Here is a 17,754-nt window from a genome sequence, read left to right as displayed (position 1 = left end):
AGCGATGAAGGGGAACACAGGTAGAGGAGGTCTGCAGAGGAGTTGGCCATGAGATCTGTCTGCCTGGAGGTCTTCCTAGAGAAGATAGTGGCAGAACTGACAGAACTGCAGGGACCACCAGGTCAAGTGCAGACACATGAGAGATGCTTGGAGCTGAGCTGTGACCAGGAATGCTGAATTGCAGAGTTACGCCTCTTTGAAGAACATATAGAGAAGGCACTCTTTTGGTACCTTGGTGTATGTACCATGTGGACTGTTGGTATAAGACATTAAAGCTTGATGCAAGCTCTTTCCCCCTGAGTTTTTGGCATTTGTACATGTTGGGCTTCTGGCCCTGTTCTCCTGTGAACTGGAGCTCTTGTGGGACCAGGAAATACAGGGCCCACCAACCAGGGGCTTAAAGCCCTCTTGGAGGGAGGGTCTCACACTAGGACGGTGTACAGAGTACATAGTTTTATGAACTGCTACATGGAGGTTGAGAACAGTGCAGCCCAGATCCTGAAGAAGAGAGCTACTGCGAGAGGATAGTGACTCTGAGACCCACAAGTGCACATTCCAGAAGGTAGAGATCTGTCTGCATGATCAGTTAATAGACAGATGAGGGTATGGGAAACTTCTAGGTATGGTTTTAGCTTGTAGCCTTTTGGGAAGCAAGGGAAGTCCTGGGTTTCGTGGAAGAGGAGGGGTCTGAGCAGGAGTGTTCTCAGTTTCCCCAAGGTTGGAAGCCTGTTAATAAAAACCTGTTTCTTTCAACATTAATTGTTGAGTTACATAAATTGAAGGTGCCAAGTGACTGAGGCCTGGTTTGCATGGTTACAAGTATAATGGGAGTTAAATGGTGATACAAAGAAAATACAATACAATTTAAAAAATGGTTAAGCATCAATGAAGTTAAAATTTGCAAAATATCTTAACAAGATTTATTTTTTATTTTTAAGCTAATATTCCAAACCTTGATTTTTTCTCTCTTCTTATAACTTTTACTTTTTGCTTAAAGTACATTTATGTTGAGTGAGCTTTTAAAGATTGGTACTGGTTATACTTAGATACTAAGTTTTTATTTAAAAAATAAAGTTTCAATAATAACATGCTAAAAAATAAGTATACCACAGTTGATCAGAAAGTTCCTTAAATATAGAAAATAAAATTGGGTTTGGATTAAGAAGATGATACAGGAAAGCAATCAGTACCTGAAAACACCAGAGATAAAGTTTTTTTTTCCCAAGCAACCTCAGACAAGTTTTAAGTTCATAGTCAATAAATCCAAAGAGCAGAAGATGAGAAGAAGAAATTGTCTGGACAATTTATTACAGAACTTTAGTTAAAACTTCTGGGCAAGCCTGAGTGTTCTCCCTCCTATCCTCTTACCCTACATAAATAGCACAGGCAACAATTGATGTAGCCAGATTTAAAACTGAGATCCACCCTTTAAATTAAGTGACAGATATGCCACAGGGAGCTCCAAAGGTGGGAATCAGGCTCCAAGAGAAAGAAATCATAACTTCTGAAGGTAATTTTAAAAAGCACAGGATACCACCTTTGCCTAGTAATAAAACGTAAGAAATTATCACACAGAGTAAAATTCTTCTTACACTGTCAGCTTGTGCTATGTTCAGTCTGTCATCAGGGAAGCATCCTGTCCTGTGCCATCCTCTCATATAAAGCCCACCATCACCCTTCCTTGTGGAAGCGATACGTAGAAACAGACCTGTAGAACTGAAAAAAAAAGAAATACATATCAACTCCTTATGTAAAACATCATGGCCTTTTTGGTAAAAATGATACAAAAATAAAGATTACCAGACAAACATAAAGTAACAAAGACATAAAAAAAATGCTGGTACCAAATAATTCAGGAAGAAACACTTAAAAAACAATCATAACACTATTTTAACTAAATTTTTATGGAGAAATTTGATAGTTTAAAATCTATTTGAAAAACAGACCTAGCTGTTACAAAATGAAGAGCAAAGAAAACAGATAAAAATTGCTTTATTTTTGAAATAGAGAAAAGAAAACATCACAGAACAAGCTGAATTAGCAGGGCTAAAAAGTAATTCCTTGATAAAATCAATACAATATGGTTATTAGTAATTATATAGATTAGGTAATATTCTACAAACTTGATGTATTCTTAAATTATCCAACACTTACAGCAAAGTTCTAAGTTTGAGACTGTTGGCATCTATACTCACAGATGAAGAGACTGAGGCACAGAGAGGCTGACTAGCTTAAGACTATATAGCTAGGAATGAGCAGCCACATTCTGAATCCAGGTTGGTGCCCACACCTACCAATCAGGCTTCAGTGATCTTAAAGACTAAGTTATGGCTTTTTCGCTTCTTCTCAAATCTCTGTCTGGTTTGGCCTCCTTGCCTCCACTCCAGCCTCTACCATGTCCACAAGGGTGACCAAAAAGACCTACAAGGTGTCCACCTCTGGCCCCTGGGCCTTCAGCAGCTGCTTGTACTCAAGTGGACCCCACATCAGCTCCTCTCTCATTCCCCTAATGTGCAGTGCCTACCAGGTTGGCTTAAGAGATAACATGAATCTGCCCGAGTGTGGGGGCAACTTTTCCCACAAGTTCCCCATCTGCCAAGGATGATAGTAACTACCAAGATCTGATCTGCTTGGGGAGGAGAGGTAGCCAATCGCTCAGAGGAGAAAGGCCAAGAGCCCCTTCCTCAATGGCTTTCATTGGGTTGTAAAACAAAGAAATACAGGTGGTAAGGATCAAACCGTAGATAACATTTCAAAGAAATCTGAGGGCTTAGTCTGAGTCAATGTCTGTCAGGAAAGGGGGTTGCAGAAACTTTGGGAGACATACTCATTTCCTGCTCGGACCCTTATCATATGAATGAAAGCACTCCTAGCAAAGCAGGCTTCACAGGACTTTTAGGAATTCTTTCTTATGTCACATTGAGTGATACCCCGGATATCACTCTAGCAAGGCAAGGAGCTGCATCCCTCCCCATCAGGTTTTCAGGCTTAAGTGGAGTAAAGGCAGGAAGAACTTCTCCCAGAGGACATGGGGACTCTGGCTATGTCACATATCTGGGGGGCAAGGGTCCATCGCTCCCTCTTTGTCACAGCCCCTTGAGTCCTTCCATGATGGCCTCCCAAGTGATCATGTCGGGCTTAGGTTGCCCCTCTTCTGAGGAGTCTTACCTGTCAAGGACTAACTGACCAAGTTTTGAGGGCAGGTGGATGAAGCAGAGGCAACCTAAGGTTGCCTTGTGGCTCGCATTCTGGAGGTCACTCACTCAGTCTTAGCCATGGGGGGCAGTTACAACTCCTGAAACCAGGCAGAGACATTCCCAACAGCTGAGGGTTTGGACAGAGCTGGGAGTATGGGGACCATCAAAGCTGTACAAGTAAACCAGAGGCTGCTGAGCACCCTGAAATGGGAGGTGGACCCCAATATTCATGCCATGTGCAACCAGGAGAAAGAACAGATTAAAAGCCTCAACAAGTTTGTTTCCTTCATCCATAAGGTGTGGAGCCTGGAGCAGCAGAATGAGATTCTGGAGACCAAGTGGACTTTCCTGCAGCAGCAGAGAACGACTTGCAGTAACATGGCCAATACGTTTGAGAGCTACATCAATAACCTTCAGTGGCAGCTGGAAACAGGAAAAACAGACTGGAGATGGAGTTTGGCAACATGCCAGGGCTGGTGAAGGACTTGAAGAATAGGTACAAGGACGAGCTCAACAAGCACATGAAGGATGAATTTGTTCTCATTGAAGGTACATGGATGAAACTTACATGAATAAGGTAAAGCTGGAATCCTGCCTGGAAGGGGCTGACCAATGAGATCAACGTCTATAGGCAGCTGCATGAAGAAGAGATTCATGAGCTGTAGGCCCAAATATCTGGCAGGTCCGTGGTGCTGTCCATGGATAATAGCCACTTCCCGGATTTGTACAGCAGCAGCACCACTGAGGTCAAGGCCCAGTACGAGGAAATCACCAACCGCAGCTGGTCTGAGGCTAAGACTGTGTACCAGATCAAGTATGAGGAGCTGCAGACATTGGCTGGGAAGCATCAGGATGACCTGTATCGCATGAAGATGTTGATTTCTGAGATTAACTGGAACATCAGCTGAATCCAGGCTGAGATCGATGGCCTAAAAGGCCAGAGGTCTTCCCTGCAGGCTGCCATCACCGACACCAAGTAGCATGACAAGCTAGAGGTCAAGGATGCTCAGGCCAATGTGGCTGAGCTGAAATCACTCTGAGAATCGCCAAGCAGGACATGTCTGGCTGAAATTCCAGAAATCCGAGTGAGAATTAGGAGCTCATGAACTTCAAGCGTGCCCTGGACATGGCAATCACCACCTACCACAAGCTGCTGGAGGGCGAGGAGAATCAGCTGGAGCCTGGGGTGCAGAGCATGACTACCCACAACAAGATACCAGCATTACTTAGGTGGGCAGAGCTCAGTTTACAGGAACTTCAACCATGGCCTGGGCTTCCAGGCCAGCTTGGAATCTAGTTGGGGCCCTGGATGTTTCAGCCGCATCAGCACCATCTCCTCTGAGATGGTGGTTGTGAAGAAGTTTGAGACACACAATGGGAAACTCGTGTTTGAGTTCTCAGATATTCTGCCCAAGTGAAGGACTACTGCTATCCCTTCGGTCCTCCCAGCCAGAGGGAAAAGGGTTGTGCAGGAAAGGGGAGGGCAGGGGAGACCTTCCTGAAGCTCAGTCCCAGCCTTCAGTTTACCCTTGGGATGGGGGGTTACTGCCTGGGGGACCGCCTCTTACCCATGCCCCCTACTAAAAGCCAAATCAAGTGGGGTTTCCCTCCAAAATAAAGTCTCAGCTGGCTCTCTCAAAAAAAAGTTAGTATAAAGAATTCACTCTTAAATATAGCCAGGACAAATTCCAGAATACTATAAGAGAGATGAAAATTTCTAAAGGTAACCAGAGACAAAAGTCAGGTGAGCTACAACACACACAAGAAAATGAAAATGACATCAAATTTGCACCAGTAACAATTGTATCTAAAAGCATAATAAAACCTGTTGAATCTGAGAAAATTTATAAAATTTCTTGATATGTTTAGCAACAAACACATACAATTGTTTGTTCATGTCATAAAATCAAATGTAAAAAATATCAGAAATTGTATCAGAAAAAATACTGTTAAAATAGCTATTTTCACACTTGTTCTGCCAGATGGACAGAAGCCAGCCTCTTAAACCAACACTTCAGTAAGAAGAGGAAAATATTAATTTAGGAATATATTCAAAAACACCAATACAGTGAAGGTTATTTAACAGTAACTGAAAAACTTTATTACATATTTCATATGCTAACACTTATGGAAATAACAAGCATTGAATTTAGAATAAAAAAGGGGACCGAAGTTTGAAGAAATGAAAATTCTGTGTGGTTTAGAAGGGGTAAAATAAATCACAATAAAATTAGAAAAGAATAATGTGTAACACTTTCTGTAAAGTGGGTAGAGTTTGACCATGTGGACCTAATCCAATTTCTCTTCCTTAGGAGCACGTGCTCATAGATCTGCAATAATTATAGAAGCACAATGCTGGGTATTCTATGTATTTTATAAGATAGAAATTAAAATTAAAGCCACAATGAGATATCATGTCACACCTGTCAGAATGGCTATCATCAATAAATCAACAACCAAGTGTTGGTGAGGATGTGGAGAAAGGAGAATCCTTTTGCACTGTTGGTGGGAATGCAGATTGGTGTACCTACTGTGGAAAGTAGTATGGATATACCTTGAGGAATTAAAAATGGATCTGCCTTTTGACCCAGAGATCCCACTTCTGGGAATATATCGAAAGGAGCACAAAACACTAATTCAAAAGGACACACGCCGGCCTATGTTCACTGCAGCATTACTTATAATCACCAAGATACAGAAGTATCCTAAGTGTCCATCAGAAGATGAGTGGATAAAACAACTCTGGGTCATTTACATAATGGAATACTACTCAGCCATAAAAAAGAAGAAAATTTTATCCTTTGTAACAGTATGATTAGACCTAGAGAATATTAGGCTAAGTAGAATAACCCAGAGAAAGACAAATGCCATATGGTTTCACTTATGTGTGAAGTGTAATGTACAAACTGAACTAACAAGCAAAATAGAGACAGACTCATAAACAGAGAGCAGATGACAACTAAGAGGGGAATTTGTAGGTTAGAGAGATTGAGAAAAAAGGAAAAATGATTCATGACCATGGATAACAGTGTAGTGATTGCAGGGAGGAGGGATGTGTTAAGAAACTAAATGGTGATGAAAAACTACAATAAAAAAGAAGAAAATAAAATAAAATCAATGGTGTAGGGATTGACTGCGGGGGTGGGGGTTGGGCTGGGTGGAGGAAGGCAAAGGAGGTAAACTGGGACAACTATAATACAATAACAACAAGAAATAACTGATAAAAAATGAAATTGCTCTGCATACCCAGAAAAAAAGAATATTGATGTTAAACATTAGTAATTAGAGCTACAGAGTTAAATGCATTATTTATAGTCAACATGAGCATAAAATCAGTCATATCCTTCTTTGTGAACACAATTTTCTACCATATATATATATATATATATATACTGGCTGGTGTAGCTTAGTGGATTGAACACAGGCAGCAAATCAAAGTGTTGCCAATTTGATTTCCAGTCAGGGCACATGCCTGGTTGTGGGCCAGGTACCCAGTATGGGGTGCTTGAGAGGCAACCACACATTGGTATTTCTCTCCTTCTCTTCCCCTCTGAAAATGAATAGATATATTTGTATATTTAAATACTTAAAAATATATATGGACATATATATTTATGTATATATGTAAAGTCTTTAAATATATATATGTACATGTATACATATATTCTTACTCCTCATATATACATATACATTCTTACATATATATTCTTACTCCTCATATATACATATACATTCTTATGTATATATTCTTACTCCTCATATTAGGATTTTCCTTATTTTTATATATATTCAGACATAATATTACATCAGAAATATTTATTTGTTAATTATTGTGTGTATGACTATAACATCCTGTCCATAAAGTACCCAGCCATGCACTATGAAAAAGAGACATTTATTGAAGAAAATACAAGATACAAGAAACATTGTACATAAGACAATGATGTCTCAGTGCCCTTTAAAGTAGGCACCTTGGCACCTCACACAGTTCTCCCAGTCACCATCAGCTGCCCCATTGTATTTTCATAAGGAAATCTCTTCCCTTTCAAAGGTGGTTTTAGCTTTGGAAAAAGCCAGAAGTCACAGGGTGACCAATATGGGCTGTAGGGGGTTGAGTCACGTGGGTGATTTGATGTTTTACCAAAAAAACTCTGCAAGAGATGTGATACATGAGCAGGCATGTTATGATGAAGATGTCAGTCACCAGTTTCCCATAGCTGCCACCTTCTGAATCATTCAGATAGTTTCCACTGAGGAATGTTCAAACTTAATGCAAAATTTGATACAGACTTGTTGTTCTACTAACTCATTAATTCTTTATGCAATAGCCACACAGCACACAAGCTAATTCAATGGCATCTACCACCCCCCACTGACTAGTACAGTACAGTGGCCATTGTTTATGCCTTTGCACTCCAGTCTACTCCACTTAGGTGTCAGGTTAAAGTGATGTCCATGTTGGGCAAACAATTCTTGTTGTATTAATGGTGGCTGAACATTTTCCAGACAGACCTCATGTATTTCAAAATATTGAAGTTAAAGGATTGATGAGCAGGGACTGGAAAGAGCTAAATTGGCTGGTGAATTTTCATCTCATTGTAATTTCTTTCTTTATAAGTGAGTAATGTGTTCTCTTTCTGTCATCTGTTTTACTCCCATTCTATATCTTCACCCCATCCTCACACACTAAATTAGGTTAATGTAAGGTAATGAAAATCATGCATATAAATAGATTGTTAGAAAATACTACTGGTTTGTTTATGTGTTTATTTATCATAGTCTTAATTTCTTGTGTAAATTATCTTAATTATCTTTTACTCTACAAATTCCATGCAGCTACTCTAGGTCAGGAAGTTCTCATTCGATTTCAGTTGTCAGCATCAGTGATTTCTTGAAAAGGTACATCTGTTGTTGAGAGATTGCAGGTAGTAATGGAAGTAGTTAACATTATTATTAAAATTGTATAAACTCTTTCCAGAGCCAAAAAGAGGTTAGAGGACAGAGGAAAAATGAATCTAATCATTTTATGGTCAGTCACCTCACATTAGACCGAGTTCAAGGCCGTTGTACCAAAAGATAATGTGAGAACTGTGACATCTTTCATTTGTCTTTTATTTTCAGTTGTCTTTGTAAATATGAGGCCAACTTGCCAAGAAATGGACATTTGGTGTTTCATGACTCTAAAGCACTAGGACATGAGTGGTGTTCTCTCAGGTGAAATGAATAAAGGAATAAGCAACAGGAGGCACACCTTTTTACCAGCTATATATTGTGACATTAACCTTTCCTCACTCAATGACAACTGGAATTGGGTTTAACCTACCAAAATCCTTCAACTACCGGAGGCATTAGAATTTCTCTACTAAATGCACTTTTAGAATTCTCAGAGGCTCTAAAATGGGTAAGCTCCCCAGTGGTTCATTGATACTGTGTCTCCTAAACTACTGACAGGCTGACACACTGTTTATACTGCCCATTCCACATACAACAAGGCAGAGTCAGAAAAGAAAAGGTTTTCCTTTGAAGTGCTATATCCGCTTGACAGGCGTCATGACCGACATCTTAAAATTTCAGCAGCCAACAGTCTACCATGGGGCACTAGTCCATTCACAAGTAAATGAGATGAATGTGTTTCAGTCTACACACACCGGTGGTGTTTGTTTATCTGTTGGTTTTGCTGTTATAGCAATATTGGTGTAACAGAATTTTCAACTACATTTTATTCCAAAAATGAAATTTAATAAACACAGCTCTAAAGTGATATGTGTGTTTGGTACTTTATGCTTCAACATAATGTAGGGAGAATCTTATGTGGGCATCTTATTGTTTTTTTATTTAAGAAAATCATGTTAAAATTGGTGAATATATTGTCCTGTCCAGAAAAAAATTTACCTTATTTTAGGCAAAGAGCTTCACATATACTATAATAACAAAACCAATTCCTCATTAGGTGTACTAAATTTATGTGAAAAGTAAAAGTTTGATTTGGTTTTTCATTTAATTTCATTTTGTTTGTTCTGAGGAAAGAAAAGCTTATGTATAGTTTGAAAAAGTTTTAAAGCATTCACCAAAGATGTGAAATTTCTGTAATGTAGTTACTCTTCACAGCAACAACACTCTCTTTGTTAAATCACATGATTTTCTTAAGTCCCTAGCTGCAAACGAAGGTCATTATTTTCACAAGAGTAAATTTGTGCATGTTTAAAATAGCCAATCAGTTGAATGGATCATAACAATATTACACATGGATATATTATAAATCAATTAGGATACATAAAAAGGAGTAAATTATAATAATAAATGTCATTTATTTAGCATTGAGAAGGCTCTAATCACTTTGCTTACCTATTCCTTTATACAAAACCTCATTCAAATAGAAATAAAAGAACAAAACTCAAACAAAACCCAAATTCATGGTCTTCATATGCACTTCAAAAGCACTCAGAATTATCCAAATACTTAGTTTTAACTATTAAAGTGACTGCAAATTTAAAAAGTGCACTTGGAGTTGAACCATAAATTTGAAACTAAATACTCTAACAGTTAAGTTCAACTTTGAAAATTATATCATGAGGATATTCCACAATATGCATAAATATAAAGAATAATATTGTAACTCTTATTGTATAAATTGAAGTGTTCTCATTCTTTATCAAGAGTGCTATGTTAAGAGACCTGCCTCTGTAGGTGGTAAATTAACCTCTTCCGGATTTATAAGACACATTTGATTACAAATTGTTTTTAATTCAAAGAAGTTTGAACTAATTTAAATTTTGCTAAATAATACAAAGGTTTATGTTCATTTTACTGAAGCTGGTCAGGTCCTTGGTGCAATTCTTTTTATTTCCAACAGAACCCTAACAAAACAAAATAAAACAAAACAAAACAAAACAAAACTGTTTTACTTTCTAAGGGTTTGAAGATAAGTCTTTCAGTGACCTGTTCTTTTTTACAAACAAATGAGCTCACTAAAGAAAAACTCCATAGAACCTTTTTCTCACTTTTGGTTTCTTAAAATAGATTATCCTTTTTGATTGCTTTCCAAGAGGAAAACTAATAATAATGTAAATGTAATAATTATAACTTGACTTTAATGGTATCATGGCAGGAAAATCTCAGATATTTCACGCAGCAACATTTTTACTGATATGTCCCCTAGAGCAAGGAATATAAAGGAAAGAATAAACAAATGGGATCTCATCAAAATAAAAAGCTTCTGCATGGCTAAAGAAAACAATATTCAAATAAAAAAGAGAACCAACTGTATGGGAAAACATATTTGCCAATGATACCTCAGACAAAGGTTTAATCTCCAAAATATACAAAGAACTCACACAACTTCACTCTAAGAAGACAACTAACCCAATTAAAAAATGGGGAAAGGACTTAAACAGACACTTCTCCAAGGAGGACATACAGAGGATCCAGAGACACATGAAAAGATGCTCAATATCGCTAGCTATCAGAGAGATGCATATTAAAACCACAATGAAATATCACTTTACACCAGTCAGAATGGCTATCATAAACAAAGAAACAAATAACAAATGTTGGAGAGGTTGTAGGGAAAAGGGGACTGTAGGTCACTGTTGGTGGGATTGCAGACTGGTACAACCACTATGGAAAACAGTATGTAATTTTCTAAGGAAACTAAAAATGGACCTGCCTTTTGACCCAGCAATTCCACTGCTGGGATTATATTCTAAGAACCCTAAAACACCAATCTCAAAGAACATATGCACCCCAATGTTCACAGCAGCACAATTTACAATAACCAAGAGTTGGAAGCAATCTAGATGCCCAGCAGTAAATGAATGGATGAAAAAACTATGGTACATATACACAATGGAATTTTGTGCAGCAGAAAGAAAGAAGGAGCTCCTACCCTTTGCAAACAGCATGGATGAAACTAGAAAGCATTATGCTGAGTGAAATAAACCAGGTGGTGAAAGACAAGTACCATATGACCTCACCTTTAACAAGAAGCTAAACAACAAAACAAACAAGCAAGCAAAATAAAAGCAAAGACACTGAAAGAGAGAACAGGGGGACAGTGACCAGAGGGGAGAGGGGAGGGAATTTCAGGGGAATTAGGGGAGGGATTTAGAGGAACAAATATAAAGGATACATTGACAACAATTAAGGAGGGTGGAAATGGAAGGGAGCGGGGAGCACGGGGAGTGGGTTTGGATAGGAGTAATAGACAGAAAACTGTACTTAAAAATAAATAAATAAAATTTAAAATGAAAACACAACCCACCAAAAAATAATAATGAAGTTTGTAATTAAAAAACTAGAAAAAGAAAAGCAAGATTATTACAGAAACAAAAGGAAATAATGTATATTCTTTCATGAATTAGGGAGAAATAATGACTTTTTCAGACAAGAAAACTGCTTTATAATAGTGATAATTTTACAAAATGAACTATTAAAAGCTCCTCTTATGAAGAAAAAATTGTAACTTGATGGTTTCTAAATAATACCTATATCAGTGACGTCCTGCCACATATGTACCTGCCCATAGTCAGTCTCTTTGATATTTCCTACAGTAACTATTTCACATTTTTACTCTACACATTCTCCTTATTCAGTGTGGTCCAGAGCAAATAGATGGACCAAATATAGTGCTCAAGCCTTTAACTTACCTCAGAACCCTGAGATCAAATTTGCTTATAACTGAATCCTTCTTTACATTCCTCTTGCCTCAACTTTCTTCTTATCTAATTTTTCTTTTGTTTCTCTCTTCATTTCCAGATTTTTGAAAATAACAACAGAAAAAAAGGCAACTAAAAACTCTCTGATTCTTCAAATCAAATCACATCATAACCATAGCCTTTGACTTCCACTGTAAAGTACATTTCTCGTGAAGTCATCCATGAAATGACTCATCACCAGTTTTCATATTATCTGACCTACTTTAGCTTTTGATATTGCTACTCACCCACTCCTTTTGTGAAATTCTCTTACAGCTCAATTAATTTACTCTTCTGTCTTCTCCAGTTATGAATATACTAACTACTCCTCTTAGAATTCTTAGCAGATCTCTTTTCTTCTCCACACTTAATAACTTTTAGTGTTCTCTGTTATTCATTGGCCAACCTCTTGCTCAGATTCCTTTCCTGAGTGGAATCATCTTCACAATCATCTATTCTTATGATTTCCAGTCTATGGGTGATTGCCATGTCTGTATACTCCCTCTGTCCCGAGATATGTTACCATCTGTGTATCTCACAGACAACTTAAAATCCTCATGACTCCATCTAAACTAATTAGCTTCAACTTCTAAGTTCTACTACCCCTATACTCACTGTCTTTCTTAATGATATCTTCGCCTTCTTAATTTTACAAATAAAAAATACTAAAATCAACTTCAGCTGCTTTTTTCTTCTCAATCTTGACTACCCGTCTCTCAATGAAATCCATTCATGTGTTATACTATTGTATCAATTAAATAAATTTTGGGATTAGCTTAAAATTATCATGTAGACATTGCATAGACATAGAGTTCAATTCAGATTTTAGACCATGTAGTCAAGAAAAAAACAAAAAAATAAGAAACATAAGCTTTGAAGAATATTTAATGATGCATTTGTATTTGTCTTTAAAAGAATAAACATACAATTAAATAAAAATATTTTATTAATCAGTCACTTACTTTATGATCCTGTATTAAATTATAAAGCCATATAGTTAAAAAGAAAATATACATTAGAATTCATTTTCAATTAATTTCTTTTTTCTTACTTATCCTGGACTTTTTTTTTCAGTTTTCCCACCTGCTTTTTGTTTTCATTTAATCCAGGTTTATATTTCTAAAAGTCAGAATTGCATAATCAATTACACTATACATAAACTACTCACATGTGCAAAGAAAACAGAGCTGTTGCATTTAATCTATAACTGATTCAGTTTTATAAGCCCTTCTACTTAATATGTACCAAGAAAAACATTTTAATTCAGTTGAAAAAAATAATCTTAAAATACTTTAAGTAGTGTATTTTACATATTCATTCCTTTTGGAAAAACGTGATTAGTCTCTTAAATTTTAGTTATGCAAATCCTACCACCTTCTGTCCACCCAGCCTCAAATAGGTGGAGGCAGCTATGGTTTAGCTAAGCAATGGGTTCTGCTGTGGTGATTTTAATGACTCCTGTCTGGTCCCTCACAGCTCCTACCACCGGTACTGCTGGTACTTCCCGAATGACTCAGTTTCACCTTAGGCTGACTTACATTGTACATTTCTCAGGGTATCTTCTGTGTCCTTTTTAAAAAAAAATTAATTAATTAATTATTTTTTTAAATATAATTATTGTTCAAGTACAGTTTTCTGTCTTTTACTCCCATCCCAGCCCACTCCTCAGTACTCCCCACCTCCCTTCCATTTTCACCTCCGTTAGTTTCTGTCCATGTGTCCTTTATACTAGTTTCTCTAAATCCCTCCCCTATCTCCCCTGAAATTCCCTCCCCTCTCCCCTCTGGTCACTGTCCCCCTGTTTTCTCTTTCAGTGTTTTTGGTTGTATTTTGCTGGCCTGTTTGTTTTGTTGTTTAGCTTCCTGTGAAAGGTGAGATCATATGGTATTTGTCTTTCGCCACCTGGCTTATTTCACTCAGCATAATGCTTTCTAGTTTCATCCATGCTATTGCAAAGGGTAGGAGCTCCTTCTTTCTTTCTGCTGCATAGAATTCCATTGTATAAATGTATCACAGGGTTTTTTTTATCCATTCATTTACTGCTGAGCATCTAGGTTGCTTCCAACTCTTGGTTATTGTAAATTGTGCTGCTGTGAACATTGGGGTGCATAGGTTCTTTTGGATTGGTGATTCAGGGTTCTTAGAATATAATCCTAGCTGTGGAATTGCTGGGTCAAAAGGCATATTTACTTTTAGTTTTCTTAGAAAATTCCATACTGTTTTCCATAGATTCCTCAGCTCTTCTGATTGCTATGCAGTCTTGGCTTTTGGGTAGAATTTCCCTTTGAAACAGTAGGCACCAGGAAGGCCAGTTAACCTTGACCTCAACTACCTTCTTGGTCTCCTCTATGGAGCACCAGGAGGCTCTGCAGGCTGTCCTCTGCACCTTGGCACTGAGACGATCAGGAAAATCAAAACCAGATTCGAACTAACCATGATGTATACACCACTCTGCTCTGATGGGGCCATCCTCTGTATTGGAATGGGGAACAGCCTAGGAGATGATTACCTTCTAAAGTGTCATATGTAAGTGGTAGACAGTGACCCCTCTTAGCTGTTTCTCATGGAATCCTGGAGCCTGAAGCAATTTTCCCCCCCATGAAAGTATGAGAGATACATCCTGAGCACCTTGCTCTTCTGCTTCTCTCTCCTTTATTTTTAACACAAACTCCCATATTGGAAGGGTAGCTGTTCTATTTTCTACTTCCTGCCTCATCAGGACTTCCTTTATCTAAAATTTCTTATCAAGTTTGCCAGTTCAAATCATTACTTGATGAAAAAATGATAATGATATTTAGCCTACTCACTTTTTTATTAAACAAGATAATAACCTTGTCTTCCTTGAAATAATAAATTTCAAGGTTTGTTGGAGGTGAAAGCCAGCAAAAGAAAGTTATGTAAGGTCTGTAGTGAAGCCCCAACAGCTGATATTTCCTTATTGTAATGCAAAGGCAGGACTTAAGCTTTGATTGCCCAGCCTGCCAATTCCAAGATCTCTATCTCTAATAAAACAGTTGCCAGCCACTTGATTAGGTAAAGACAGGTCCTTTGGACACTCTGTCTCCAATGCTCTTTTGTTTTAGGATTTTGGTTGGTTTCAATAACTGACCCTTTGGGTCCCTTGCTTTTCTATTCCTTTGTTTGAAATTCTCACTCTTATGTTTTAAATTCACAGATGGAGAGTAAGCCTCTGAAACTTCCCACCCTCAGCTCCAGCAAAAGCAGAAGAAATCCAGGCTTATGCTCATTCTCTTTTTCCCTACCTGTGACCTTGCTGTAGCCGCAGGTGTGTTTTGTACCCCCCCCCCAGGACCTGTAAGTAATAAAACTTTTTTCCCAAGGTTCCCTGATGTTTATTGCTGAAGGTGTCTTGCAATCATAAGAAACACAAAGCTGATCCAGCCCAGCCCTGATTATCTGTAGGCTGAGACCAGCACAAAACAAAAGAAGTAAAAGATCGAGTTAATTTTTTCGAATTGTTCTCTTCATAATACTTTATTAATAAAATTTGATTATTTTTACCCATATGTTACAGCAGAGCTTAAGAAACTACAATCTATTTCCTATTTTTGTAAATAAAGTTTTATTAGAGCAGAACTAATTTCACTCATTTGCATACAGCTGGTCTTCAATTATTGTTTCCTCATAATGATGTTGACAAAAATTAAATCAATTCCCAGCAGAGGCCATGGTCTATGTGGAGTTAGTATGTTCTCCCCATGTCTGCATGAATTTTCTCTGGGTTCTCTGGATTCTTTCCACATCTCAAAGAAATGCATTTTACTTGAATGGGTGTGTCTCCATTGTCCCAGCCTGAGTGTGTCTGAGTAAACCCTGTGATCCAAGGGTGTCCTGTCTAGGGTAGTGTCATACCTTTCTTTGGTAGCACAGAAAACTACTAGAATGGGGAAGGGAAAATGTGGGAATAGGATGGAAAGTTTACCTTGCCCACAAAATGAGGAACTCAGCAGTCTCCAGAAGTGCAAAAACAAGATCACAAGATGGCCCAATGGTGACAAAAAAAACACCCCTCAGAATGCAGAAGTGAGAATCTTGAAACTCTGTGTGCCAGTCCTCATAACAGGCAAGGAAACCTTGACGTGTGCTGTAAAAGAGCATGTAGCCCCTAAAATCCCCAACAGGCTCGCAAGAGTGCTCAGTCTAGCTGAGTTGCTTGCTTATGCTTTATGCCAAGTGCATTTCTTTAAATAAACTACTTGCTTTGCTTAATTACTGTGCCCTGTCTCCCACCTGAATTCTTTCTTACAGAGTGTGACAAGAACCAGCGAGGGGGAAGCTCGTGAACTTGGGTCTTCTCTGGTGAAATCTTGAGCTGTCAGGTTAAGTTGCAGCCACCCACGACCATGAACTGGAATCAGCAAGTTGGAAAAAATCACCTCCCTTGTTTTTATTAATTTGTTAAATGTGTGTATAGATCACATTTATTTCAATGTGTAACATTAGAAATGTTTTGAGACGTTATTTACAAGTTTGGAGATATTTTTGTAACAAGAACTTTGCCATAGGAGCATAGTTTTTGTGTATATAAATTAACCTATTGTAAAATTGATTTTCTTATATGTTGTTTCACTTAAAGTCACAATTTGAAAAGCCTATCAACAACATCAAGTGAGCACTTACTGTGTTGTATTTGGCTATTTCCGACTACAGTGGTAAAACTGAGTAGTTGTAACCGAGGTCACATGTCCTGCAAAGCTTAAAATATTTATTATCTGTCCTTCACAAAGGCTAAGAATCCATCTGGCTCCAGGCAATCAATCCGGAAACATTTTTTGCTCACATTTCTAATAAGCCCTTTTATAAAAAGCAATCCATGTTTTTTATTTTCTTAATAAACTATAGTTCCTTTATCTCAGGATAATATTTTATTTAGTTTTTTTAATTGCAGTTTTGGCCCAAAATTATCCTTCCGTTTCTTCCATGCTTATGCTTTGAAGTCTACTCATACATCAGTGGCGACTGTGAAGTTTTCTCTGACACTTCCAGGTATGGTTAGTTGTTCCTTTTTCTGTGCTTACTTTCACATTAGGGAAATTTAAGGTTTTTCACAATAGTTCATAATTTATAAATAATTTTTCTTCCTTTATACTATAACTTCATGTTAAATAGAAACTAAGTCTAATTTACCTTACCAATTTTTGGTAGGAGCTTGCCCATGCATCACAAAATAAACTTTTATTTAATTAATTAACCATTTAATAATAATAATGCCATAATAATAATAACCTGTGATCAGTTCATTAATTAAAACACTGATTATGTTTATTTGCTTAAAATTGTGACAATAAACTAATGCATCTAACAAATATGAATAAAATGTTTGTCATATGTCAGGTATTACCATAAGTGCTAGAGATCTAATGAAAATGTGGGTTCTCAGGAAAATGTTAGCCTCAACCTTTAATAAGCATCATTAATATTATTTTGGATTCTCAATTTTTACTTACAACAAATCACTCTTATAGCATGACTGCTTGTTCCATTATGTAATTTAATCTCCAAACCTAAATTATCTAGAGTAGAACTTATTTATGATGACTCATCCAAATACACGCAAAGATTAAATTATTATACAGTAAAAATGTTTCCATAGTTAGTACTTAATTTAACTGGTATGTACTTGTATGTCAATCTGTACATGGATATTCTCTACCTGTTCTAGGTATTTATCACAATAGAATGTGCACCAATATCATCTTGTAACAGGGAGAGTGTGTGGTTACATTGCCCGGCAGTGAGGGAGACCTCAATTTGGAGGAATGCGGATCTTGCAGGAAAGGTTGAACTCCCCCAGAGAAGGGAGGGGCCACAGGCAAGGCTGCAGCACCAGGCAACAGTAAAAA

The 17,754-nt window shown here is 37.5% G+C and overlaps 1 pseudogene; it reads left to right on the top strand.

Annotated features, from left to right (window-relative positions):
- The first annotated feature begins 2,356 nt into the window (after nucleotides 1–2,356).
- LOC119000899 (keratin, type II cytoskeletal 8-like) lies at nucleotides 2,357–4,615 on the top strand (annotated as a pseudogene).
- Nucleotides 4,616–17,754: the final 13,139 nt, after the last annotated feature.

The sequence above is a fragment of the Sturnira hondurensis genome, unplaced genomic scaffold, assembly GCF_014824575.4.
Source record: "Sturnira hondurensis isolate 20B ecotype Veracruz unplaced genomic scaffold, ASM1482457v3 Scaffold0016433, whole genome shotgun sequence".
Classification (NCBI taxonomy): Eukaryota; Metazoa; Chordata; class Mammalia; order Chiroptera; family Phyllostomidae; genus Sturnira; species Sturnira hondurensis.
Note: the sequence above shows the minus strand (reverse complement) of the source record. Positions and strands in the feature narration are given on the sequence as shown.